Raw genomic sequence first — 23,247 nt, forward strand, 5'->3', positions numbered from 1 at the left:
GCTGGTCCGCTCGAGGTATCTGTACCCCTCGGGTTCCTGCGAGCTCTCGCCAAGGTGGTAGGGCCCAGCGAGCCAAGGCTGCAGTCAGTTAAGGAAACGAACGGCACTTGGATCATTCTACCGAGGGGAGCTGTCTGTTGATTTGTCTTGACCATCTGACACAATGCATCCTATTATTTTAGCAGAAGAACTTTCAAACAAATGCAGTGCCAGTCACGGGCTGGCCTTACGGCTTTTGGACTTTTTGACCAGCGGGCAGCAAAGGGTCAGGATAAGCGGACTCTGACCGGGTGCACGCCATGCATCTCTTGGCATCTCCACAAGGTGGCGTACTGTCACCGATTCTCTTCTTAATTTCTATAAGGGAGCGTTGAAGTGCTCAGGCTAATTGCCATGTGTTTATAAGCGCAGAAGACACACTTCTCCTCGCCCTGCTCTCAAGCTAGGAGTATGACGACAGCCATGTGCTTCGTGAGTTTGTCGCGTGGTGTGATGGAGCTGGGCCGCAATGAAATATCTCTAAAACGCTTTGAGATGGTGAGGGTGTCTGGCGATTTAGAACAAAAACGCTCCCACGCTGAAACCTGCGTATACTCACCACCATGGGCCCACCGAGCAGAGGAGCGTAAATGTCGCAAGCCAAAAATATGGAGCGCTTCACGGATTTGCGTGTCATCCTTTCGCAGGGGCCATGCTAATCTTCTCTGTATCGATCCAATTTTAGTATATGTGCCGCCGTGGCGAGCACAAGACTGCTGGTCCGCTCGAGGTATCTGTACCCCTCGGGTTCCTGCGAGCTCTCGCCAAGGTGGTGGGGCCCAGCGAGCCAAGGCTGCAGTCAGATAAGGAAACGAACGGCACTTGGATCATTCTACCGAGGGGAGCTGTCTGTTGATTTGTCTTGACCATCTGACACAATGCATCCTATTATTTTAGCAGAAGAACTTTCAAACAAATGCAATGCCAGTCACGGGCTGGCCTTGGCTTTTGGACTTTTCGACCGGCGGGCATCAAAGGGTCAGGATAAGCGGACTCTGACCGGGCGCACGCCATGCATCTCTTGGCATCTCCACAAGGTGGCGTACTGTCACCGATTCTCTTCTTAATTTCTATAAGGGAGCGTTGAAGTGCTCAGGCTAATTGCATTGTGGTTATAAGCGCAGAAGACACACTTCTCCTCGCCCTGCTCTCAAGCTCGGAGTATGACGACAGCCACGTGCTTCGTGAGTTTGTCGCGTGGTGTGATGGAGCTGGGCCGCTATGAAATATCTCTAAAACGCTTTGAGATGGTGAGGGTGTCTGGCGATTTAGAACAAAAACGCTCCCACGCTGAAACCTGCGTATACTTACCACACGAGGGCCCACCGAGCAGAGGAGCGCAATTGTCGCAAGCCAAAAATATGGAGCGCTTCACGGATTTGCGTGTCATCCTTTCGCAGGGGCCATGCTAATCTTCTCTGTATCGATCCAATTTTAGCATATGTGCCGCCGTGGCGAGCACAAGACTGCTGGTCCGCTCGAGGTATCTGTACCCCTCGGGTTCCTGCGAGCTCTCGCCAAGGTGGTAGGGCCCAGCGAGCCAAGGCTGCAGTCAGTTAAGGAAACGAACGGCACTTGGATCATTCTACCGAGGGGAGCTGTCTGTTGATTTGTCTTGACCATCTGACACAATGCATCCTATTATTTTAGCAGAAGAACTTTCAAACAAATGCAGTGCCAGTCACGGGCTGGCCTTACGGCTTTTGGACTTTTCGACCGGCGGGCAGCAAAGGGTCAGGATAAGCGGACTCTGACCGGGCGCACGCCATGCATCTCTTGGCATCTCCACAAGGTGGCGTACTGTCACCGATTCTCTTCTTAATTTCTATAAGGGAGCATTGAAGTGCTCAGGCTAATTGCATTGTGGTTATAAGCGCAGAAGACACACTTTTACTCGCCCTGCTCTCAAGCTCGGAGTATGACGACAGCCATGTGCTTCGTGAGTTTGTCGCGTGGTGTGATGGAGCTGGGCCGCTATGAAATATCTCTAAAACGCTTTGAGATGGTGAGGGTGTCTGGCGATTTAGAACAAAAACGCTCCCACGCTGAAACCTGCGTATACTTACCACCGAGGGCCCACCGAGCAGAGGAGCGCAAATGTCGCAAGCCAAAAATATAGAGCGCTTCACTCATTTGCGTGTCATCCTTTCGCAGGGGCCATGCTAATCTTCTCTGTATCGATCCAATTTTAGTACATGTGCCGCCGTGGCGAGCACAAGACTGCTGGTCCGCTCGAGGTATCTGTACCCCTCGGGTTCCTGCGAGCTCTCGCCAAGTTGGTAGGGCCCAGCGAGCCAAGGCTGCAGTCAGTTAAGGAAACGAACGGCACTTGGATCATTCTACCGAGGGGAGCTGTCTGTTGATTTGTCTTGACCATCTGACACAATGCATCCTATTATTTTAGCAGAAGAACTTTCAAACAAATGCAGTGCCAGTCACGGGCTGGCCTTACGGCTTTTGGACTTTTTGACCAGCGGGCAGCAAAGGGTCAGGATAAGCGGACTCTGACCGGGTGCACGCCATGCATCTCTTGGCATCTCCACAAGGTGGCGTACTGTCACCGATTCTCTTCTTAATTTCTATAAGGGAGCGTTGAAGTGCTCAGGCTAATTGCCATGTGTTTATAAGCGCAGAAGACACACTTCTCCTCGCCCTGCTCTCAAGCTAGGAGTATGACGACAGCCATGTGCTTCGTGAGTTTGTCGCGTGGTGTGATGGAGCTGGGCCGCAATGAAATATCTCTAAAACGCTTTGAGATGGTGAGGGTGTGTGGCGATTTAGAACAAAAACGCTCCCACGCTGAAACCTGCGTATACTTACCACACGAGGGCCCACCGAGCAGAGGAGCGCAATTGTCGCAAGCCAAAAATATGGAGCGCTTCACGGATTTGCGTGTCATCCTTTCGCAGGGGCCATGCTAATCTTCTCTGTATCGATCCAATTTTAGCATATGTGCCGCCGTGGTGAGCACAAGACTGCTGGCCCGCTCGAGGTATCTGTACCCCTCGGGTCCCTGCGAGCTCTCGCCAAGGTGGTAGGGCCCAGCGAGCCAAAGCTGCAGTCAGTTAAGGAAACGAACGGCACTTGAATCATTCTACCGAGGGGAGCTGTCTGTTGATTTGTCTTGACCATCTGACACAATGCATCTTATTATTTTAGCAGAAGAACTTTCAAACAAATGCAATGCCAGTCACGGGCTGGCCTTACGGCTTTTGGACTTTTTGACCGGCGGGCAGCAAAGGATCAGGATAAGCGGACTCTGACCGGGCGCACGCCATGCATCTCTTGGCATCTCCACAAGGTGGCGTACTGTCACCGATTCTCTTCTTAATTTCTATAAGGGAGCGTTGAAGTGCTCAGGCTAATTGCATTGTGGTTATAAGCGCAGAAGACACACTTCTCCTCGCCCTGCTCTCAAGCTCGGAGTATGACGACAGCCACGTGCTTCGTGAGTTTGTCGCGTGGTGTGATGGAGCTGGGCCGCTATGAAATATCTCTAAAACGCTTTGAGATGGTGAGGGTGTCTGGCGATTTAGAACAAAAACGCTCCCACGCTGAAACCTGCGTATACTTACCACACGAGGGCCCACCGAGCAGAGGAGCGCAATTGTCGCAAGCCAAAAATATGGAGCGCTTCACGGATTTGCGTGTCATCCTTTCGCAGGGGCCATGCTAATCTTCTCTGTATGGATCCAATTTTAGCATATGTGCCGCCGTGGCGAGCACAAGACTGCTGGTCCGCTCGAGGTATCTGTACCCCTCGGGTTCCTGCGAGCTCTCGCCAAGGTGGTAGGGCCCAGCGAGCCAAGGCTGCAGTCAGTTAAGGAAACGAACGGCACTTGGATCATTCTACCGAGGGGAGCTGTCTGTTGATTTGTCTTGACCATCTGACACAATGCATCCTATTATTTTAGCAGAAGAACTTTCAAACAAATGCAGTGCCAGTCACGGGCTGGCCTTACGGCTTTTGGACTTTTCGACCGGCGGGCAGCAAAGGGTCAGGATAAGCGGACTCTGACCGGGCGCACGCCATGCATCTCTTGGCATCTCCACAAGGTGGCGTACTGTCACCGATTCTCTTCTTAATTTCTATAAGGGAGCATTGAAGTGCTCAGGCTAATTGCATTGTGGTTATAAGCGCAGAAGACACACTTTTACTCGCCCTGCTCTCAAGCTCGGAGTATGACGACAGCCATGTGCTTCGTGAGTTTGTCGCGTGGTGTGATGGAGCTGGGCCGCTATGAAATATCTCTAAAACGCTTTGAGATGGTGAGGGTGTCTGGCGATTTAGAACAAAAACGCTCCCACGCTGAAACCTGCGTATACTTACCACCGAGGGCCCACCGAGCAGAGGAGCGCAAATGTCGCAAGCCAAAAATATAGAGCGCTTCACTCATTTGCGTGTCATCCTTTCGCAGGGGCCATGCTAATCTTCTCTGTATCGATCCAATTTTAGTACATGTGCCGCCGTGGCGAGCACAAGACTGCTGGTCCGCTCGAGGTATCTGTACCCCTCGGGTTCCTGCGAGCTCTCGCCAAGTTGGTAGGGCCCAGCGAGCCAAGGCTGCAGTCAGTTAAGGAAACGAACGGCACTTGGATCATTCTACCGAGGGGAGCTGTCTGTTGATTTGTCTTGACCATCTGACACAATGCATCCTATTATTTTAGCAGAAGAACTTTCAAACAAATGCAATGCCAGTCACGGGCTGGCCTTACGGCTTTTGGACTTTTTGACCGGCGGGCAGCAAAGGATCAGGATAAGCGGACTCTGACCGGGCGCACGCCATGCATCTCTTGGCATCTCCACAAGGTGGCGTACTGTCACCGATTCTCTTCTTAATTTCTATAAGGGAGCGTTGAAGTGCTCAGGCTAATTGCATTGTGGTTATAAGCGCAGAAGACACACTTCTCCTCGCCCTGCTCTCAAGCTCGGAGTATGACGACAGCCATGTGCTTCGTGAGTTTGTCGCGTGGTGTGATGGAGCTGGGCCGCAATGAAATATCTCTAAAACGCTTTGAGATGGTGAGGGTGTCTGGCGATTTAGAACAAAAACGCTCCCACGCTGAAACCTGCGTATACTTACCACACGAGGGCCCACCGAGCAGAGGAGCGCAATTGTCGCAAGCCAAAAATATGGAGCGCTTCACGGATTTGCGTGTCATCCTTTCGCAGGGGCCATGCTAATCTTCTCTGTATCGATCCAATTTTAGTATATGTGCCGCCGTGGCGAGCACAAGACTGCTGGTCCGCTCGAGGTATCTGTACCCCTCGGGTCCCTGCGAGCTCTCGCCAAGGTGGTAGGGCCCAGCGAGCCAAAGCTGCATTCAGTTAAGGAAACGAACGGCACTTGGATCATTCTACCGAGGGGAGCTGTCTGTTGATTTGTCTTGACCATCTGACACAATGCATCCTATTATTTTAGCAGAAGAACTTTCAAACAAATGTAATGCCAGTCACGGGCTGGCCTTGGCTTTTGGACTTTTCGACCGGCGGGCATCAAAGGGTCAGGATAAGCGGACTCTGACCGGGCGCACGCCATGCATCTCTTGGCATCTCCACAAGGTGGCGTACTGTCACCGATTCTCTTCTTAATTTCTATAAGGGAGCGTTGAAGTGCTCAGGCTAATTGCATTGTGGTTATAAGCGCAGAAGACACACTTCTCCTCGCCCTGCTCTCAAGCTCGGAGTATGACGACAGCCATGTGCTTCGTGAGTTTGTCGCGTGGTGTGATGGAGCTGGGCCGCTATGAAATATCTCTAAAACGCTTTGAGATGGTGAGGGTGTCTGGCGATTTAGAACAAAAACGCTCCCACGCTGAAACCTGCGTATACTTACCACACGAGGGTCCACCGAGCAGAGGAGCGCAAATGTCGCAAGCCAAAAATATGGAGCGCTTCACGGATTTGCGTGTCATCCTTTCGCAGGGGCCATGCTAATCTTCTCTGTATCGATCCAATTTTAGTATATGTGCCGCCGTGGCGAGCACAAGACTGCTGGCCCGCTCGAGGTATCTGTACCCCTCGGGTCCCTGCGAGCTCTCGCCAAGGTGGTAGGGCCCAGCGAGCCAAAGCTGCAGTCAGTTAAGGAAACGAACGGCACTTGGATCATTCTACCGAGGGGAGCTGTCTGTTGATTTGTCTTGACCATCTGACACAATGCATCTTATTATTTTAGCAGAAGAACTTTCAAACAAATGCAATGCCAGTCACGGGCTGGCCTTACGGCTTTTGGACTTTTCGACCGGCGGGCATCAAAGGGTCAGGATAAGCGGACTCTGACCGGGCGCACGCCATGCATCTCTTGGCATCTCCACAAGGTGGCGTACTGTCACCGATTCTCTTCTTAATTTCTATAAGGGAGCGTTGAAGTGCTCAGGCTAATTGCATTGTGGTTATAAGCGCAGAAGACACACTTCTCCTCGCCCTGCTCTCAAGCTCGGAGTATGACGACAGCCATGTGCTTCGTGAGTTTGTCGCGTGGTGTGATGGAGCTGGGCCGCTATGAAATATCTCTAAAACGCTTTGAGATGGTGAGGGTGTCTGGCGATTTAGAACAAAAACGCTCCCACGCTGAAACCTGCGTATACTTACCACACGAGGGTCCACCGAGCAGAGGAGCGCAAATGTCGCAAGCCAAAAATATGGAGCGCTTCACGGATTTGCGTGTCATCCTTTCGCAGGGGCCATGCTAATCTTCTCTGTATCGATCCAATTTTAGTATATGTGCCGCCGTGGCGAGCACAAGACTGCTGGCCCGCTCGAGGTATCTGTACCCCTCGGGTCCCTGCGAGCTCTCGCCAAGGTGGTAGGGCCCAGCGAGCCAAAGCTGCATTCAGTTAAGGAAACGAACGGCACTTGGATCATTCTACCGAGGGGAGCTGTCTGTTGATTTGTCTTGACCATCTGACACAATGCATCTTATTATTTTAGCAGAAGAACTTTCAAACAAATGCAATGCCAGTCACGGGCTGGCCTTACGGCTTTTGGACTTTTTGACCGGCGGGCAGCAAAGGATCAGGATAAGCGGCCTCTGACCGGGCGCACGCCATGCATCTCTTGGCATCTCCACAAGGTGGCGTACTGTCACCGATTCTCTTCTTAATTTCTATAAGGGAGCGTTGAAGTGCTCAGGCTAATTGCATTGTGGTTATAAGCGCAGAAGACACACTTCTCCTCACCCTGCTCTCAAGCTCGGAGTATGACGACAGCCACGTGCTTCGTGAGTTTGTCGCGTGGTGTGATGGAGCTGGGCCGCTATGAAATATCTCTAAAACGCTTTGAGATGGTGAGGGTGTCTGGCGATTTAGAACAAAAACGCTCCCACGCTGAAACCTGCGTATACTTACCACACGAGGGCCCACCGAGCAGAGGAGCGCAATTGTCGCAAGCCAAAAATATGGAGCGCTTCACGGATTTGCGTGTCATCCTTTCGCAGGGGCCATGCTAATCTTCTCTGTATCGATCCAATTTTAGCATATGTGCCGCCGTGGCGAGCACAAGACTGCTGGTCCGCTCGAGGTATCTGTACCCCTCGGGTTCCTGCGAGCTCTCGCCAAGGTGGTAGGGCCCAGCGAGCCAAGGCTGCAGTCAGTTAAGGAAACGAACGGCACTTGGATCATTCTACCGAGGGGAGCTGTCTGTTGATTTGTCTTGACCATCTGACACAATGCATCCTATTATTTTAGCAGAAGAACTTTCAAACAAATGCAGTGCCAGTCACGGGCTGGCCTTACGGCTTTTGGACTTTTCGACCGGCGGGCAGCAAAGGGTCAGGATAAGCGGACTCTGACCGGGCGCACGCCATGCATCTCTTGGCATCTCCACAAGGTGGCGTACTGTCACCGATTCTCTTCTTAATTTCTATAAGGGAGCATTGAAGTGCTCAGGCTAATTGCATTGTGGTTATAAGCGCAGAAGACACACTTTTACTCGCCCTGCTCTCAAGCTCGGAGTATGACGACAGCCATGTGCTTCGTGAGTTTGTCGCGTGGTGTGATGGAGCTGGGCCGCTATGAAATATCTCTAAAACGCTTTGAGATGGTGAGGGTGTCTGGCGATTTAGAACAAAAACGCTCCCACGCTGAAACCTGCGTATACTCACCACCATGGGCCCACCGAGCAGAGGAGCGTAAATGTCGCAAGCCAAAAATATGGAGCGCTTCACGGATTTGCGTGTCATCCTTTCGCAGGGGCCATGCTAATCTTCTCTGTATCGATCCAATTTTAGTATATGTGCCGCCGTGGCGAGCACAAGACTGCTGGTCCGCTCGAGGTATCTGTACCCCTCGGGTTCCTGCGAGCTCTCGCCAAGGTGGTAGGGCCCAGCGAGCCAAGGCGGCAGTCAGATAAGGAAACGAACGGCACTTGGATCATTCTACCGAGGGGAGCTGTCTGTTGATTTGTCTTGACCATCTGACACAATGCATCCTATTATTTTAGCAGAAGAACTTTCAAACAAATGCAGTGCCAGTCACGGGCTGGCCTTACGGCTTTTGGACTTTTCGACCGGCGGGCAGCAAAGGGTCAGGATAAGCGGACTCTGACCGGGTGCACGCCATGCATCTCTTGGCATCTCCACAAGGTGGCGTACTGTCACCGATTCTCTTCTTAATTTCTATAAGGGAGCGTTGAAGTGCTCAGGCTAATTGCCATGTGTTTATAAGCGCAGAAGACACACTTCTCCTCGCCCTGCTCTCAAGCTAGGAGTATGACGACAGCCATGTGCTTCGTGAGTTTGTCGCGTGGTGTGATGGAGCTGGGCTGCAATGAAATATCTCTAAAACGCTTTGAGATGGTGAGGGTGTGTGGCGATTTAGAACAAAAACGCTCCCACTCTGAAACCTGCGTATACTTACCACACGAGGGCCCACCGAGCAGAGGAGCGCAATTGTCGCAAGCCAAAAATATGGAGCGCTTCACGGATTTGCGTGTCATCCTTTCGCAGGGGCCATGCTAATCTTCTCTGTATCGATCCAATTTTAGCATATGTGCCGCCGTGGCGAGCACAAGACTGCTGGTCCGCTCGAGGTATCTGTACCCCTCGGGTTCCTGCGAGCTCTCGCCAAGGTGGTAGGGCCCAGCGAGCCAAGGCTGCAGTCAGTTAAGGAAACGAACGGCACTTGGATCATTCTACCGAGGGGAGCTGTCTGTTGATTTGTCTTGACCATCTGACACAATGCATCCTATTATTTTAGCAGAAGAACTTTCAAACAAATGCAGTGCCAGTCACGGGCTGGCCTTACGGCTTTTGGACTTTTCGACCGGCGGGCAGCAAAGGGTCAGGATAAGCGGACTCTGACCGGGCGCACGCCATGCATCTCTTGGCATCTCCACAAGGTGGCGTACTGTCACCGATTCTCTTCTTAATTTCTATAAGGGAGCATTGAAGTGCTCAGGCTAATTGCATTGTGGTTATAAGCGCAGAAGACACACTTTTACTCGCCCTGCTCTCAAGCTCGGAGTATGACGACAGCCATGTGCTTCGTGAGTTTGTCGCGTGGTGTGATGGAGCTGGGCCGCTATGAAATATCTCTAAAACGCTTTGAGATGGTGAGGGTGTCTGGCGATTTAGAACAAAAACGCTCCCACGCTGAAACCTGCGTATACTCACCACCATGGGCCCACCGAGCAGAGGAGCGTAAATGTCGCAAGCCAAAAATATGGAGCGCTTCACGGATTTGCGTGTCATCCTTTCGCAGGGGCCATGCTAATCTTCTCTGTATCGATCCAATTTTAGTATATGTGCCGCCGTGGCGAGCACAAGACTGCTGGTCCGCTCGAGGTATCTGTACCCCTCGGGTTCCTGCGAGCTCTCGCCAAGGTGGTAGGGCCCAGCGAGCCAAGGCGGCAGTCAGATAAGGAAACGAACGGCACTTGGATCATTCTACCGAGGGGAGCTGTCTGTTGATTTGTCTTGACCATCTGACACAATGCATCCTATTATTTTAGCAGAAGAACTTTCAAACAAATGCAGTGCCAGTCACGGGCTGGCCTTACGGCTTTTGGACTTTTCGACCGGCGGGCAGCAAAGGGTCAGGATAAGCGGACTCTGACCGGGTGCACGCCATGCATCTCTTGGCATCTCCACAAGGTGGCGTACTGTCACCGATTCTCTTCTTAATTTCTATAAGGGAGCGTTGAAGTGCTCAGGCTAATTGCCATGTGTTTATAAGCGCAGAAGACACACTTCTCCTCGCCCTGCTCTCAAGCTAGGAGTATGACGACAGCCATGTGCTTCGTGAGTTTGTCGCGTGGTGTGATGGAGCTGGGCTGCAATGAAATATCTCTAAAACGCTTTGAGATGGTGAGGGTGTGTGGCGATTTAGAACAAAAACGCTCCCACTCTGAAACCTGCGTATACTTACCACACGAGGGCCCACCGAGCAGAGGAGCGCAATTGTCGCAAGCCAAAAATATGGAGCGCTTCACGGATTTGCGTGTCATCCTTTCGCAGGGGCCATGCTAATCTTCTCTGTATCGATCCAATTTTAGTATATGTGCCGCCGTGGCGAGCACAAGACTGCTGGTCCGCTCAAGGTATCTGTACCCCTCGGGTCCCTGCGAGCTCTCGCCAAGGTGGTAGGGCCCAGCAAGCCAAAGCTGCAGTCAGTTAAGGAAACGAACGGCACTTGGATCATTCTACCGAGGGGAGCTGTCTGTTGATTTGTCTTGACCATCTGACACAATGCATCCTATTATTTTAGCAGAAGAACTTTCAAACAAATGCAATGCCAGTCACGGGCTGGCCTTGGCTTTTGGACTTTTCGACCGGCGGGCATCAAAGGGTCAGGATAAGCGGACTCTGACCGGGCGCACGCCATGCATCTCTTGGCATCTCCACAAGGTGGCATACTGTCACCGATTCTCTTCTTAATTTCTATAAGGGAGCGTTGAAGTGCTCAGGCTAATTGCATTGTGGTTATAAGCGCAGAAGACACACTTCTCCTCGCCCTGCTCTCAAGCTCGGAGTATGACGACAGCCATGTGCTTCGTGAGTTTGTCGCGTGGTGTGATGGAGCTGGGCCGCTATGAAATTTTTCTAAAACGCTTTGAGATGGTGAGGGTGTCTGGCGATTTAGAACAAAAACGCTCCCACGCTGAAACCTGCGTATACTCACCACCATGGGCCCACCGAGCAGAGGAGCGTAAATGTCGCAAGCCAAAAATATGGAGCGCTTCACGGATTTGCGTGTCATCCTTTCGCAGGGGCCATGCTAATCTTCTCTGTATCGATCCAATTTTAGTATATGTGCCGCCGTGGCGAGCACAAGACTGCTGGTCCGCTCGAGGTATCTGTACCCCTCGGGTTCCTGCGAGCTCTCGCCAAGGTGGTGGGGCCCAGCGAGCCAAGGCTGCAGTCAGATAAGGAAACGAACGGCACTTGGATCATTCTACCGAGGGGAGCTGTCTGTTGATTTGTCTTGACCATCTGACACAATGCATCCTATTATTTTAGCAGAAGAACTTTCAAACAAATGCAATGCCAGTCACGGGCTGGCCTTACGGCTTTTGGACTTTTTGACCGGCGGGCAGCAAAGGATCAGGATAAGCGGACTCTGACCGGGCGCACGCCATGCATCTCTTGGCATCTCCACAAGGTAGCGTACTGTCACCGATTCTCTTCTTAATTTCTATAAGGGAGCGTTGAAGTGCTCAGGCTAATTGCATTGTGGTTATAAGCGCAGAAGACACACTTCTCCTCGCCCTGCTCTCAAGCTCGGAGTATGACGACAGCCATGTGCTTCGTGAGTTTGTCGCGTGGTGTGATGGAGCTGGGCCGCAATGAAATATCTCTAAAACGCTTTGAGATGGTGAGGGTGTGTGGCGATTTAGAACAAAAACGCTCCCACGCTGAAACCTGCGTATACTCACCACCATGGGCCCACCGAGCAGAGGAGCGTAAATGTCGCAAGCCAAAAATATGGAGCGCTTCACGGATTTGCGTGTCATCCTTTTGCAGGGGCCATGCTAATCTTCTCTGTATCGATCCAATTTTAGTATATGTGCCGCCGTGGCGAGCACAAGACTGCTGGTCCGCTCGAGGTATCTGTACCCCTCGGGTTCCTGCGAGCTCTCGCCAAGGTGGTAGGGCCCAGCGAGCCAAGGCTGCAGTCAGATAAGGAAACGAACGGCACTTGGATCATTCTACCGAGGGGAGCTGTCTGTTGATTTGTCTTGACCATCTGACACAATGCATCCTATTATTTTAGCAGAAGAACTTTCAAACAAATGCAGTGCCAGTCACGGGCTGGCCTTACGGCTTTTGGACTTTTCGACCGGCGGGCAGCAAAGGGTCAGGATAAGCGGACTCTGACCGGGTGCACGCCATGCATCTCTTGGCATCTCCACAAGGTGGCGTACTGTCACCGATTCTCTTCTTAATTTCTATAAGGGAGCGTTGAAGTGCTCAGGCTAATTGCCATGTGTTTATAAGCGCAGAAGACACACTTCTCCTCGCCCTGCTCTCAAGCTAGGAGTATGACGACAGCCATGTGCTTCGTGAGTTTGTCGCGTGGTGTGATGGAGCTGGGCTGCAATGAAATATCTCTAAAACGCTTTGAGATGGTGAGGGTGTGTGGCGATTTAGAACAAAAACGCTCCCACTCTGAAACCTGCGTATACTTACCACACGAGGGCCCACCGAGCAGAGGAGCGCAATTGTCGCAAGCCAAAAATATGGAGCGCTTCACGGATTTGCGTGTCATCCTTTCGCAGGGGCCATGCTAATCTTCTCTGTATCGATCCAATTTTAGTATATGTGCCGCCGTGGCGAGCACAAGACTGCTGGTCCGCTCGAGGTATCTGTACCCCTCGGGTCCCTGCGAGCTCTCGCCAAGGTGGTAGGGCCCAGCGAGCCAAAGCTGCAGTCAGTTAAGGAAACGAACGGCACTTGGATCATTCTACCGAGGGGAGCTGTCTGTTGATTTGTCTTGACCATCTGACACAATGCATCCTATTATTTTAGCAGAAGAACTTTCAAACAAATGCAATGCCAGTCACGGGCTGGCCTTGGCTTTTGGACTTTTCGACCGGCGGGCATCAAAGGGTCAGGATAAGCGGACTCTGACCGGGCGCACGCCATGCATCTCTTGGCATCTCCACAAGGTGGCATACTGTCACCGATTCTCTTCTTAATTTCTATAAGGGAGCGTTGAAGTGCTCAGGCTAATTGCATTGTGGTTATAAGCGCAGAAGACACACTTCTCCTCGCCCTGCTCTCAAGCTCGGAGTATGACGACAGCCATGTGCTTCGTGAGTTTGTCGCGTGGTGTGATGGAACTGGGCCGCTATGAAATATCTCTAAAACGCTTTGAGATGGTGAGGGTGTCTGGCGATTTAGAACAAAAACGCTCCCACGCTGAAACCTGCGTATACTTACCACACGAGGGTCCACCGAGCAGAGGAGCGCAAATGTCGCAAGCCAAAAATATGGAGCGCTTCACGGATTTGCGTGTCATCCTTTCGCAGGGGCCATGCTAATCTTCTCTGTATCGATCCAATTTTAGTATATGTGCCGCCGTGGCGAGCACAAGACTGCTGGCCCGCTCGAGGTATCTGTACCCCTCGGGTCCCTGCGAGCTCTCGCCAAGGTGGTAGGGCCCAGCGAGCCAAAGCTGCAGTCAGTTAAGGAAACGAACGGCACTTGGATCATTCTACCGAGGGGAGCTGTCTGTTGATTTGTCTTGACCATCTGACACAATGCATCTTATTATTTTAGCAGAAGAACTTTCAAACAAATGCAATGCCAGTCACGGGCTGGCCTTACGGCTTTTGGACTTTTTGACCGGCGGGCAGCAAAGGATCAGGATAAGCGGACTCTGACCGGGCGCACGCCATGCATCTCTTGGCATCTCCACAAGGTGGCGTACTGTCACCGATTCTCTTCTTAATTTCTATAAGGGAGCGTTGAAGTGCTCAGGCTAATTGCATTGTGGTTATAAGCGCAGAAGACACACTTCTCCTCGCCCTGCTCTCAAGCTCGGAGTATGACGACAGCCATGTGCTTCGTGAGTTTGTCGCGTGGTGTGATGGAGCTGGGCCGCAATGAAATATCTCTAAAACGCTTTGAGATGGTGAGGGTGTCTGGCGATTTAGAACAAAAACGCTCCCACGCTGAAACCTGCGTATACTCACCACCATGGGCCCACCGAGCAGAGGAGCGTAAATGTCGCAAGCCAAAAATATGGAGCGCTTCACGGATTTGCGTGTCATCCTTTCGCAGGGGCCATGCTAATCTTCTCTGTATCGATCCAATTTTAGTATATGTGCCGCCGTGGCGAGCACAAGACTGCTGGTCCGCTCGAGGTATCTGTACCCCTCGGGTTCCTGCGAGCTCTCGCCAAGGTGGTGGGGCCCAGCGAGCCAAGGCTGCAGTCAGATAAGGAAACGAACGGCACTTGGATCATTCTACCGAGGGGAGCTGTCTGTTGATTTGTCTTGACCATCTGACACAATGCATCCTATTATTTTAGCAGAAGAACTTTCAAACAAATGCAATGCCAGTCACGGGCTGGCCTTACGGCTTTTGGACTTTTTGACCGGCGGGCAGCAAAGGATCAGGATAAGCGGACTCTGACCGGGCGCACGCCATGCATCTCTTGGCATCTCCACAAGGTAGCGTACTGTCACCGATTCTCTTCTTAATTTCTATAAGGGAGCGTTGAAGTGCTCAGGCTAATTGCATTGTGGTTATAAGCGCAGAAGACACACTTCTCCTCGCCCTGCTCTCAAGCTCGGAGTATGACGACAGCCATGTGCTTCGTGAGTTTGTCGCGTGGTGTGATGGAGCTGGGCCGCAATGAAATATCTCTAAAACGCTTTGAGATGGTGAGGGTGTCTGGCGATTTAGAACAAAAACGCTCCCACGCTGAAACCTGCGTATACTCACCACCATGGGCCCACCGAGCAGAGGAGCGTAAATGTCGCAAGCCAAAAATATGGAGCGCTTCACGGATTTGCGTGTCATCCTTTCGCAGGGGCCATGCTAATCTTCTCTGTATCGATCCAATTTTAGTATATGTGCCGCCGTGGCGAGCACAAGACTGCTGGTCCGCTCGAGGTATCTGTACCCCTCGGGTTCCTGCGAGCTCTCGCCAAGGTGGTAGGGCCCAGCGAGCCAAGGCTGCAGTCAGATAAGGAAACGAACGGCACTTGGATCATTCTACCGAGGGGAGCTGTCTGTTGATTTGTCTTGACCATCTGACACAATGGATCCTATTATTTTAGCAGAAGAACTTTCAAACAAATGCAGTGCCAGTCACGGGCTGGCCTTACGGCTTTTGGACTTTTCGACCGGCGGGCAGCAAAGGGTCAGGATAAGCGGACTCTGACCGGGTGCACGCCATGCATCTCTTGGCATCTCCACAAGGTGGCGTACTGTCACCGATTCTCTTCTTAATTTCTATAAGGGAGCGTTGAAGTGCTCAGGCTAATTGCCATGTGTTTATAAGCGCAGAAGACACACTTCTCCTCGCCCTGCTCTCAAGCTAGGAGTATGACGACAGCCATGTGCTTCGTGAGTTTGTCGCGTGGTGTGATGGAGCTGGGCTGCAATGAAATATCTCTAAAACGCTTTGAGATGGTGAGGGTGTGTGGCGATTTAGAACAAAAACGCTCCCACTCTGAAACCTGCGTATACTTACCACACGAGGGCCCACCGAGCAGAGGAGCGCAATTGTCGCAAGCCAAAAATATGGAGCGCTTCACGGATTTGCGTGTCATCCTTTCGCAGGGGCCATGCTAATCTTCTCTGTATCGATCCAATTTTAGTATGTGCCGCCGTGGCGAGCACAAGACTGCTGGTCCGCTCGAGGTATCTGTACCCCTCGGGTCCCTGCGAGCTCTCGCCAAGGTGGTAGGGCCCAGCGAGCCAAAGCTGCAGTCAGTTAAGGAAACGAACGGCACTTGGATCATTCTACCGAGGGGAGCTGTCTGTTGATTTGTCTTGACCATCTGACACAATGCATCCTATTATTTTAGCAGAAGAACTTTCAAACAAATGCAATGCCAGTCACGGGCTGGCCTTGGCTTTTGGACTTTTCGACCGGCGGGCATCAAAGGGTCAGGATAAGCGGACTCTGACCGGGCGCACGCCATGCATCTCTTGGCATCTCCACAAGGTGGCATACTGTCACCGATTCTCTTCTTAATTTCTATAAGGGAGCGTTGAAGTGCTCAGGCTAATTGCATTGTGGTTATAAGCGCAGAAGACACACTTCTCCTCGCCCTGCTCTCAAGCTCGGAGTATGACGACAGCCATGTGCTTCGTGAGTTTGTCGCGTGGTGTGATGGAGCTGGGCCGCTATGAAATATCTCTAAAACGCTTTGAGATGGTGAGGGTGTCTGGCGATTTAGAATAAAAACGCTCCCACGCTGAAACCTGCGTATACTTACCACACGAGGGTCCACCGAGCAGAGGAGCGCAAATGTCGCAAGCCAAAAATATGGAGCGCTTCACGGATTTGCGTGTCATCCTTTCGCAGGGGCCATGCTAATCTTCTCTGTATCGATCCAATTTTAGTATATGTGCCGCCGTGGCGAGCACAAGACTGCTGGCCCGCTCGAGGTATCTGTACCCCTCGGGTCCCTGCGAGCTCTCGCCAAGGTGGTAGGGCCCAGCGAGCCAAAGCTGCAGTCAGTTAAGGAAACGAACGGCACTTGGATCATTCTACCGAGGGGAGCTGTCTGTTGATTTGTCTTGACCATCTGACACAATGCATCTTATTATTTTAGCAGAAGAACTTTCAAACAAATGCAATGCCAGTCACGGGCTGGCCTTACGGCTTTTGGACTTTTTGACCGGCGGGCAGCAAAGGATCAGGATAAGCGGACTCTGACCGGGCGCACGCCATGCATCTCTTGGCATCTCCACAAGGTGGCGTACTGTCACCGATTCTCTTCTTAATTTCTATAAGGGAGCGTTGAAGTGCTCAGGCTAATTGCATTGTGGTTATAAGCGCAGAAGACACACTTCTCCTCGCCCTGCTCTCAAGCTCGGAGTATGACGACAGCCATGTGCTTCGTGAGTTTGTCGCGTGGTGTGATGGAGCTGGGCCGCAATGAAATATCTCTAAAACGCTTTGAGATGGTGAGGGTGTCTGGCGATTTAGAACAAAAACGCTCCCACGCTGAAACCTGCGTATACTCACCACCATGGGCCCACCGAGCAGAGGAGCGTAAATGTCGCAAGCCAAAAATATGGAGCGCTTCACGGATTTGCGTGTCATCCTTTCGCAGGGGCCATGCTAATCTTCTCTGTATCGATCCAATTTTAGTATATGTGCCGCCGTGGCGAGCACAAGACTGCTGGTCCGCTCGAGGTATCTGTACCCCTCGGGTTCCTGCGAGCTCTCGCCAAGGTGGTGGGGCCCAGCGAGCCAAGGCTGCAGTCAGATAAGGAAACGAACGGCACTTGGATCATTCTACCGAGGGGAGCTGTCTGTTGATTTGTCTTGACCATCTGACACAATGCATCCTATTATTTTAGCAGAAGAACTTTCAAACAAATGCAATGCCAGTCACGGGCTGGCCTTACGGCTTTTGGACTTTTTGATCGGCGGGCAGCAAAGGATCAGGATAAGCGGACTCTGACCGGGCGCACGCCATGCATCTCTTGGCATCTCCACAAGGTAGCGTACTGTCACCGATTCTCTTCTTAATTTCTATAAGGGAGCGTTGAAGTGCTCAGGCTAATTGCATTGTGGTTATAAGCGCAGAAGACACACTTCTCCTCGCCCTGCTCTCAAGCTCGGAGTATGACGACAGCCATGTGCTTCGTGAGTTTGTCGCGTGGTGTGATGGAGCTGGGCCGCAATGAAATATCTCTAAAACGCTTTGAGATGGTGAGGGTGTCTGGCGATTTAGAACAAAAACGCTCCCACGCTGAAACCTGCGTATACTCACCACCATGGGCCCACCGAGCAGAGGAGCGTAAATGTCGCAAGCCAAAAATATGGAGCGCTTCACGGATTTGCGTGTCATCCTTTCGCAGGGGCCATGCTAATCTTCTCTGTATCGATCCAATTTTAGTATATGTGCCGCCGTGGCGAGCACAAGACTGCTGGTCCGCTCGAGGTATCTGTACCCCTCGGGTTCCTGCGAGCTCTCGCCAAGGTGGTAGGGCCCAGCGAGCCAAGGCTGCAGTCAGATAAGGAAACGAACGGCACTTGGATCATTCTACCGAGGGGAGCTGTCTGTTGATTTGTCTTGACCATCTGACACAATGCATCCTATTATTTTAGCAGAAGAACTTTCAAACAAATGCAGTGCCAGTCACGGGCTGGCCTTACGGCTTTTGGACTTTTCGACCGGCGGGCAGCAAAGGGTCAGGATAAGCGGACTCTGACCGGGTGCACGCCATGCATCTCTTGGCATCTCCACAAGGTGGCGTACTGTCACCGATTCTCTTCTTAATTTCTATAAGGGAGCGTTGAAGTGCTCAGGCTAATTGCCATGTGTTTATAAGCGCAGAAGACACACTTCTCCTCGCCCTGCTCTCAAGCTAGGAGTATGACGACAGCCATGTGCTTCGTGAGTTTGTCGCGTGGTGTGATGGAGCTGGGCTGCAATGAAATATCTCTAAAACGCTTTGAGATGGTGAGGGTGTGTGGCGATTTAGAACAAAAACGCTCCCACTCTGAAACCTGCGTATACTTACCACACGAGGGCCCACCGAGCAGAGGAGCGCAATTGTCGCAAGCCAAAAATATGGAGCGCTTCACGGATTTGCGTGTCATCCTTTCGCAGGGGCCATGCTAATCTTCTCTGTATCGATCCAATTTTAGTATATGTGCCGCCGTGGCGAGCACAAGACTGCTGGTCCGCTCGAGGTATCTGTACCCCTCGGGTTCCTGCGAGCTCTCGCCAAGGTGGTAGGGCCCAGCGAGCCAAGGCTGCAGTCAGTTAAGGAAACGAACGGCACTTGGATCATTCTACCGAGGGGAGCTGTCTGTTGATTTGTCTTGACCATCTGACACAATGCATCCTATTATTTTAGCAGAAGAACTTTCAAACAAATGCAGTGCCAGTCACGGGCTGGCCTTACGGCTTTTGGACTTTTCGACCGGCGGGCAGCAAAGGGTCAGGATAAGCGGACTCTGACCGGGCGCACGCCATGCATCTCTTGGCATCTCCACAAGGTGGCGTACTGTCACCGATTCTCTTCTTAATTTCTATAAGGGAGCATTGAAGTGCTCAGGCTAATTGCATTGTGGTTATAAGCGCAGAAGACACACTTTTCCTCGCCCTGCTCTCAAGCTCGGAGTATGACGACAGCCATGTGCTTCGTGAGTTTGTCGCGTGGTGTGATGGAGCTGGGCCGCTATGAAATATCTCTAAAACGCTTTGAGATGGTGAGGGTGTCTGGCGATTTAGAACAAAAACGCTCCCACGCTGAAACCTGCGTATACTTACCACCGAGGGCCCACCGAGCAGAGGAGCGCAAATGTCGCAAGCCAAAAATATGGAGCGCTTCACTCATTTGCGTGTCATCCTTTCGCAGGGGCCATGCTAATCTTCTCTGTATCGATCCAATTTTAGTACATGTGCCGCCGTGGCGAGCACAAGACTGCTGGTCCGCTCGAGGTATCTGTACCCCTCTGGTTCCTGCGAGCTCTCGCCAAGGTGGTAGGGCCCAGCGAGCCAAGGCTGCAGTCAGTTAAGGAAACGAACGGCACTTGGATCATTCTACCGAGGGGAGCTGTCTGTTGATTTGTCTTGACCATCTGACACAATGCATCCTATTATTTTAGCAGAAGAACTTTCAAACAAATGCAGTGCCAGTCACGGGCTGGCCTTACGGCTTTTGGACTTTTTGACCAGCGGGCAGCAAAGGGTCAGGATAAGCGGACTCTGACCTGGTGCACGCCATGCATCTCTTGGCATCTCCACAAGGTGGCGTACTGTCACCGATTCTCTTCTTAATTTCTATAAGGGAGCGTTGAAGTGCTCAGGCTAATTGCCATGTGTTTATAAGCGCAGAAGACACACTTCTCCTCGCCCTGCTCTCAAGCTAGGAGTATGACGACAGCCATGTGCTTCGTGAGTTTGTCGCGTGGTGTGATGGAGCTGGGCCGCAATGAAATATCTCTAAAACGCTTTGAGATGGTGAGGGTGTGTGGCGATTTAGAACAAAAACGCTCCCACGCTGAAACCTGCGTATACTTACCACACGAGGGCCCACCGAGCAGAGGAGCGCAATTGTCGCAAGCCAAAAATATGGAGCGCTTCACGGATTTGCGTGTCATCCTTTCGCAGGGGCCATGCTAATCTTCTCTGTATCGATCCAATTTTAGCATATGTGCCGCCGTGGCGAGCACAAGACTGCTGGCCCGCTCGAGGTATCTGTACCCCTCGGGTCCCTGCGAGCTCTCGCCAAGGTGGTAGGGCCCAGCGAGCCAAAGCTGCAGTCAGTTAAGGAAACGAACGGCACTTGAATCATTCTACCGAGGGGAGCTGTCTGTTGATTTGTCTTGACCATCTGACACAATGCATCTTATTATTTTAGCAGAAGAACTTTCAAACAAATGCAATGCCAGTCACGGGCTGGCCTTACGGCTTTTGGACTTTTTGACCGGCGGGCAGCAAAGGATCAGGATAAGCGGACTCTGACCGGGCGCACGCCATGCATCTCTTGGCATCTCCACAAGGTGGCGTACTGTCACCGATTCTCTTCTTAATTTCTATAAGGGAGCGTTGAAGTGCTCAGGCTAATTGCATTGTGGTTATAAGCGCAGAAGACACACTTCTCCTCGCCCTGCTCTCAAGCTCGGAGTATGACGACAGCCATGTGCTTCGTGAGTTTGTCGCGTGGTGTGATGGAGCTGGGCCGCAATGAAATATCTCTAAAACGCTTTGAGATGGTGAGGGTGTCTGGCGATTTAGAACAAAAACGCTCCCACGCTGAAACCTGCATATACTCACCACACGAGGGCCCACCGAGCAGAGGAGCGTAAATGTCGCAAGCCAAAAATATGGAGCGCTTCACGGATTTGCGTGTCATCCTTTCGCAGGGGCCATGCTAATCTTCTCTGTATCGATCCAATTTTAGTATATGTGCCGCCGTTGCGAGCACAAGACTGCTGGTCCGCTCGAGGTATCTGTACCCCTCGGGTTCCTGCGAGCTCTCGCCAAGGTGGTAGGGCCCAGCGAGCCAAGGCTGCATTCAGTTAAGGAAACGAACGGCACTTGGATCATTCTACCGAGGGGAGCTGTCTGTTGATTTGTCTTGACCATCTGACACAATGCATCCTATTATTTTAGCAGAAGAACTTTCAAACAAATGCAGTGCCAGTCACGGGCTGGCCTTACGGCTTTTGGACTTTTCGACCGGCGGGCAGCAAAGGGTCAGGATAAGCGGACTCTGACCGGGCGCACGCCATGCATCTCTTGGCATCTCCACAAGGTGGCGTACTGTCACCGATTCTCTTCTTAATTTCTATAAGGGAGCATTGAAGTGCTCAGGCTAATTGCATTGTGGTTATAAGCGCAGAAGACACACTTTTCCTCGCCCTGCTCTCAAGCTCGGAGTATGACGACAGCCATGTGCTTCGTGAGTTTGTCGCGTGGTGTGATGGAGCTGGGCCGCTATGAAATATCTCTAAAACGCTTTGAGATGGTGAGGGTGTCTGGCGATTTAGAACAAAAACGCTCCCACGCTGAAACCTGCGTATACTTACCACCGAGGGCCCACCGAGCAGAGGAGCGCAAATGTCGCAAGCCAAAAATATGGAGCGCTTCACTCATTTGCGTGTCATCCTTTCGCAGGGGCCATGCTAATCTTCTCTGTATCGATCCAATTTTAGTACATGTGCCGCCGTGGCGAGCACAAGACTGCTGGTCCGCTCGAGGTATCTGTACCCCTCGGGTTCCTGCGAGCTCTCGCCAAGGTGGTAGGGCCCAGCGAGCCAAGGCTGCAGTCAGTTAAGGAAACGAACGGCACTTGGATCATTCTACCGAGGGGAGCTGTCTGTTGATTTGTCTTGACCATCTGACACAATGCATTCTATTATTTTAGCAGAAGAACTTTCAAACAAATGCAGTGCCAGTCACGGGCTGGCCTTACGGCTTTTGGACTTTTTGACCAGCGGGCAGCAAAGGGTCAGGATAAGCGGACTCTGACCGGGTGCACGCCATGCATCTCTTGGCATCTCCACAAGGTGGCGTACTGTCACCGATTCTCTTCTTAATTTCTATAAGGGAGCGTTGAAGTGCTCAGGCTAATTGCCATGTGTTTATAAGCGCAGAAGACACACTTCTCCTCGCCCTGCTCTCAAGCTAGGAGTATGACGACAGCCATGTGCTTCGTGAGTTTGTCGCGTGGTGTGATGGAGCTGGGCCGCAATGAAATATCTCTAAAACGCTTTGAGATGGTGAGGGTGTGTGGCGATTTAGAACAAAAACGCTCCCACGCTGAAACCTGCGTATACTTACCACACGAGGGCCCACCGAGCAGAGGAGCGCAATTGTCGCAAGCCAAAAATATGGAGCGCTTCACGGATTTGCGTGTCATCCTTTCGCAGGGGCCATGCTAATCTTCTCTGTATCGATCCAATTTTAGCATATGTGCCGCCGTGGCGAGCACAAGACTGCTGGCCCGCTCGAGGTATCTGTACCCCTCGGGTCCCTGCGAGCTCTCGCCAAGGTGGTAGGGCCCAGCGAGCCAAAGCTGCAGTCAGTTAAGGAAACGAACGGCACTTGAATCATTCTACCGAGGGGAGCTGTCTGTTGATTTGTCTTGACCATCTGACACAATGCATCTTATTATTTTAGCAGAAGAACTTTCAAACAAATGCAATGCCAGTCACGGGCTGGCCTTACGGCTTTTGGACTTTTTGACCGGCGGGCAGCAAAGGATCAGGATAAGCGGACTCTGACCGGGCGCACGCCATGCATCTCTTGGCATCTCCACAAGGTGGCGTACTGTCACCGATTCTCTTCTTAATTTCTATAAGGGAGCGTTGAAGTGCTCAGGCTAATTGCATTGTGGTTATAAGCGCAGAAGACACACTTCTCCTCGCCCTGCTCTCAAGCTCGGAGTATGACGACAGCCATGTGCTTCGTGAGTTTGTCGCGTGGTGTGATGGAGCTGGGCCGCAATGAAATATCTCTAAAACGTTTTGAGATGGTGAGGGTGTCTGGCGATTTAGAACAAAAACGCTCCCACGCTGAAACCTGCGTATACTTACCACACGAGGGCCCACCGAGCAGAG

General features: G+C 51.8%; 29 non-coding genes and 1 pseudogene across 29 annotated transcripts; all 30 read right to left on the reverse strand.

The window, feature by feature from the left end:
• Positions 1-641: 641 nt before the first annotated feature.
• Positions 642-748, reverse strand: LOC141285819 (U6 spliceosomal RNA). The gene has a single exon (XR_012338944.1). It is a non-coding gene; the product is annotated as a U6 spliceosomal RNA (small nuclear RNA).
• A 646-nt stretch (positions 749-1,394) lies between these two features.
• On the reverse strand, positions 1,395-1,501 carry LOC141285764 (U6 spliceosomal RNA). The gene has a single exon (XR_012338889.1). It is a non-coding gene; the product is annotated as a U6 spliceosomal RNA (small nuclear RNA).
• A 647-nt stretch (positions 1,502-2,148) lies between these two features.
• LOC141285511 (U6 spliceosomal RNA) lies at positions 2,149-2,255 on the reverse strand. The gene has a single exon (XR_012338640.1). It is a non-coding gene; the product is annotated as a U6 spliceosomal RNA (small nuclear RNA).
• Positions 2,256-2,903: 648 nt separating this feature from the next.
• On the reverse strand, positions 2,904-3,010 carry LOC141285747 (U6 spliceosomal RNA). Its single transcript, XR_012338871.1, has one exon. It is a non-coding gene; the product is annotated as a U6 spliceosomal RNA (small nuclear RNA).
• A 648-nt stretch (positions 3,011-3,658) lies between these two features.
• On the reverse strand, positions 3,659-3,765 carry LOC141286087 (U6 spliceosomal RNA). The gene has a single exon (XR_012339211.1). It is a non-coding gene; the product is annotated as a U6 spliceosomal RNA (small nuclear RNA).
• A 647-nt stretch (positions 3,766-4,412) lies between these two features.
• LOC141285512 (U6 spliceosomal RNA) lies at positions 4,413-4,519 on the reverse strand. Its single transcript, XR_012338641.1, has one exon. It is a non-coding gene; the product is annotated as a U6 spliceosomal RNA (small nuclear RNA).
• Positions 4,520-5,167: 648 nt separating this feature from the next.
• LOC141285820 (U6 spliceosomal RNA) lies at positions 5,168-5,274 on the reverse strand. The gene has a single exon (XR_012338945.1). It is a non-coding gene; the product is annotated as a U6 spliceosomal RNA (small nuclear RNA).
• A 646-nt stretch (positions 5,275-5,920) lies between these two features.
• On the reverse strand, positions 5,921-6,027 carry LOC141285822 (U6 spliceosomal RNA). The gene has a single exon (XR_012338947.1). It is a non-coding gene; the product is annotated as a U6 spliceosomal RNA (small nuclear RNA).
• Positions 6,028-6,675: 648 nt separating this feature from the next.
• Positions 6,676-6,782, reverse strand: LOC141285824 (U6 spliceosomal RNA). Its single transcript, XR_012338948.1, has one exon. It is a non-coding gene; the product is annotated as a U6 spliceosomal RNA (small nuclear RNA).
• A 648-nt stretch (positions 6,783-7,430) lies between these two features.
• LOC141285765 (U6 spliceosomal RNA) lies at positions 7,431-7,537 on the reverse strand. The gene has a single exon (XR_012338890.1). It is a non-coding gene; the product is annotated as a U6 spliceosomal RNA (small nuclear RNA).
• Positions 7,538-8,184: 647 nt separating this feature from the next.
• LOC141285825 (U6 spliceosomal RNA) lies at positions 8,185-8,291 on the reverse strand. The gene has a single exon (XR_012338949.1). It is a non-coding gene; the product is annotated as a U6 spliceosomal RNA (small nuclear RNA).
• A 648-nt stretch (positions 8,292-8,939) lies between these two features.
• LOC141285766 (U6 spliceosomal RNA) lies at positions 8,940-9,046 on the reverse strand. The gene has a single exon (XR_012338891.1). It is a non-coding gene; the product is annotated as a U6 spliceosomal RNA (small nuclear RNA).
• Positions 9,047-9,693: 647 nt separating this feature from the next.
• On the reverse strand, positions 9,694-9,800 carry LOC141285826 (U6 spliceosomal RNA). Its single transcript, XR_012338950.1, has one exon. It is a non-coding gene; the product is annotated as a U6 spliceosomal RNA (small nuclear RNA).
• Positions 9,801-10,448: 648 nt separating this feature from the next.
• On the reverse strand, positions 10,449-10,555 carry LOC141285827 (U6 spliceosomal RNA). The gene has a single exon (XR_012338951.1). It is a non-coding gene; the product is annotated as a U6 spliceosomal RNA (small nuclear RNA).
• A 645-nt stretch (positions 10,556-11,200) lies between these two features.
• LOC141285828 (U6 spliceosomal RNA) lies at positions 11,201-11,307 on the reverse strand. The gene has a single exon (XR_012338953.1). It is a non-coding gene; the product is annotated as a U6 spliceosomal RNA (small nuclear RNA).
• Positions 11,308-11,954: 647 nt separating this feature from the next.
• Positions 11,955-12,061, reverse strand: LOC141285748 (U6 spliceosomal RNA). Its single transcript, XR_012338872.1, has one exon. It is a non-coding gene; the product is annotated as a U6 spliceosomal RNA (small nuclear RNA).
• A 648-nt stretch (positions 12,062-12,709) lies between these two features.
• Positions 12,710-12,816, reverse strand: LOC141285829 (U6 spliceosomal RNA). Its single transcript, XR_012338954.1, has one exon. It is a non-coding gene; the product is annotated as a U6 spliceosomal RNA (small nuclear RNA).
• Positions 12,817-13,462: 646 nt separating this feature from the next.
• Positions 13,463-13,569, reverse strand: LOC141285830 (U6 spliceosomal RNA). Its single transcript, XR_012338955.1, has one exon. It is a non-coding gene; the product is annotated as a U6 spliceosomal RNA (small nuclear RNA).
• A 647-nt stretch (positions 13,570-14,216) lies between these two features.
• LOC141285831 (U6 spliceosomal RNA) lies at positions 14,217-14,323 on the reverse strand. The gene has a single exon (XR_012338956.1). It is a non-coding gene; the product is annotated as a U6 spliceosomal RNA (small nuclear RNA).
• Positions 14,324-14,970: 647 nt separating this feature from the next.
• LOC141285832 (U6 spliceosomal RNA) lies at positions 14,971-15,077 on the reverse strand. The gene has a single exon (XR_012338957.1). It is a non-coding gene; the product is annotated as a U6 spliceosomal RNA (small nuclear RNA).
• A 648-nt stretch (positions 15,078-15,725) lies between these two features.
• On the reverse strand, positions 15,726-15,824 carry LOC141285534 (U6 spliceosomal RNA; annotated as a pseudogene).
• A 652-nt stretch (positions 15,825-16,476) lies between these two features.
• LOC141285835 (U6 spliceosomal RNA) lies at positions 16,477-16,583 on the reverse strand. Its single transcript, XR_012338959.1, has one exon. It is a non-coding gene; the product is annotated as a U6 spliceosomal RNA (small nuclear RNA).
• Positions 16,584-17,230: 647 nt separating this feature from the next.
• LOC141285836 (U6 spliceosomal RNA) lies at positions 17,231-17,337 on the reverse strand. The gene has a single exon (XR_012338960.1). It is a non-coding gene; the product is annotated as a U6 spliceosomal RNA (small nuclear RNA).
• Positions 17,338-17,984: 647 nt separating this feature from the next.
• On the reverse strand, positions 17,985-18,091 carry LOC141285837 (U6 spliceosomal RNA). The gene has a single exon (XR_012338961.1). It is a non-coding gene; the product is annotated as a U6 spliceosomal RNA (small nuclear RNA).
• Positions 18,092-18,739: 648 nt separating this feature from the next.
• LOC141285838 (U6 spliceosomal RNA) lies at positions 18,740-18,846 on the reverse strand. The gene has a single exon (XR_012338962.1). It is a non-coding gene; the product is annotated as a U6 spliceosomal RNA (small nuclear RNA).
• Positions 18,847-19,493: 647 nt separating this feature from the next.
• LOC141286101 (U6 spliceosomal RNA) lies at positions 19,494-19,600 on the reverse strand. Its single transcript, XR_012339223.1, has one exon. It is a non-coding gene; the product is annotated as a U6 spliceosomal RNA (small nuclear RNA).
• Positions 19,601-20,248: 648 nt separating this feature from the next.
• On the reverse strand, positions 20,249-20,355 carry LOC141285767 (U6 spliceosomal RNA). The gene has a single exon (XR_012338892.1). It is a non-coding gene; the product is annotated as a U6 spliceosomal RNA (small nuclear RNA).
• A 648-nt stretch (positions 20,356-21,003) lies between these two features.
• Positions 21,004-21,110, reverse strand: LOC141285782 (U6 spliceosomal RNA). Its single transcript, XR_012338906.1, has one exon. It is a non-coding gene; the product is annotated as a U6 spliceosomal RNA (small nuclear RNA).
• A 647-nt stretch (positions 21,111-21,757) lies between these two features.
• Positions 21,758-21,864, reverse strand: LOC141286103 (U6 spliceosomal RNA). Its single transcript, XR_012339225.1, has one exon. It is a non-coding gene; the product is annotated as a U6 spliceosomal RNA (small nuclear RNA).
• A 648-nt stretch (positions 21,865-22,512) lies between these two features.
• LOC141285769 (U6 spliceosomal RNA) lies at positions 22,513-22,619 on the reverse strand. Its single transcript, XR_012338893.1, has one exon. It is a non-coding gene; the product is annotated as a U6 spliceosomal RNA (small nuclear RNA).
• Positions 22,620-23,247: the final 628 nt, after the last annotated feature.

This window comes from Garra rufa, chromosome 14, assembly GCF_049309525.1.
Source record: "Garra rufa chromosome 14, GarRuf1.0, whole genome shotgun sequence".
NCBI classification, from domain to species: Eukaryota; Metazoa; Chordata; class Actinopteri; order Cypriniformes; family Cyprinidae; genus Garra; species Garra rufa.